Here is a 564-nt window from a genome sequence, read left to right on the forward strand (position 1 = left end):
TTTTGCAACCATTAGTTCTACAATTGTTTGCATAGTGACCGGAACGCAAACAATTAAAACAGACTTTTAATTTAGGCACAAGTTCCAAACGCTGTTCATTAGAAAATTGTAAAAACTTAGGACAAGTAATTAATTTATGTTCGCTTTTACAATTAGGACATTGTTGTAATGAAGGCTTCTGACCTTTAATATTTGTACTTTGTGCAATCGACACCATACTTTTAATATTACTTGCCCTTTTTTGTGTAGGTTGAGGACAACGGGATAATTCCAAAGTTTCTAAAAGGTCTGCACGATTACGTAAAAATGTTAAAAATAATTTAAATAAAACGGCAGTATTACAGTCCAACCTAACCTTATATTCTTCCCACTCACGATACGTTTTTATGTCTAATTTATGACTAATTATGTAAATTAATAACGTATCCCAATAACTAACAGGTTCACCTAACGATTCTAAAGCTCTAATATTTTTATTAATCGTATCAATAATACGTTTTAAAATAAATGACGACTCCTTTGAAATTGTCTCAATTTCAAATATTGCGGCAACATGATTTTGTA

This window comes from Papilio polytes, unplaced genomic scaffold, assembly GCF_000836215.1.
Source record: "Papilio polytes unplaced genomic scaffold, Ppol_1.0 DF821067.1, whole genome shotgun sequence".
In the NCBI taxonomy this organism is placed as follows: Eukaryota; Metazoa; Arthropoda; class Insecta; order Lepidoptera; family Papilionidae; genus Papilio; species Papilio polytes.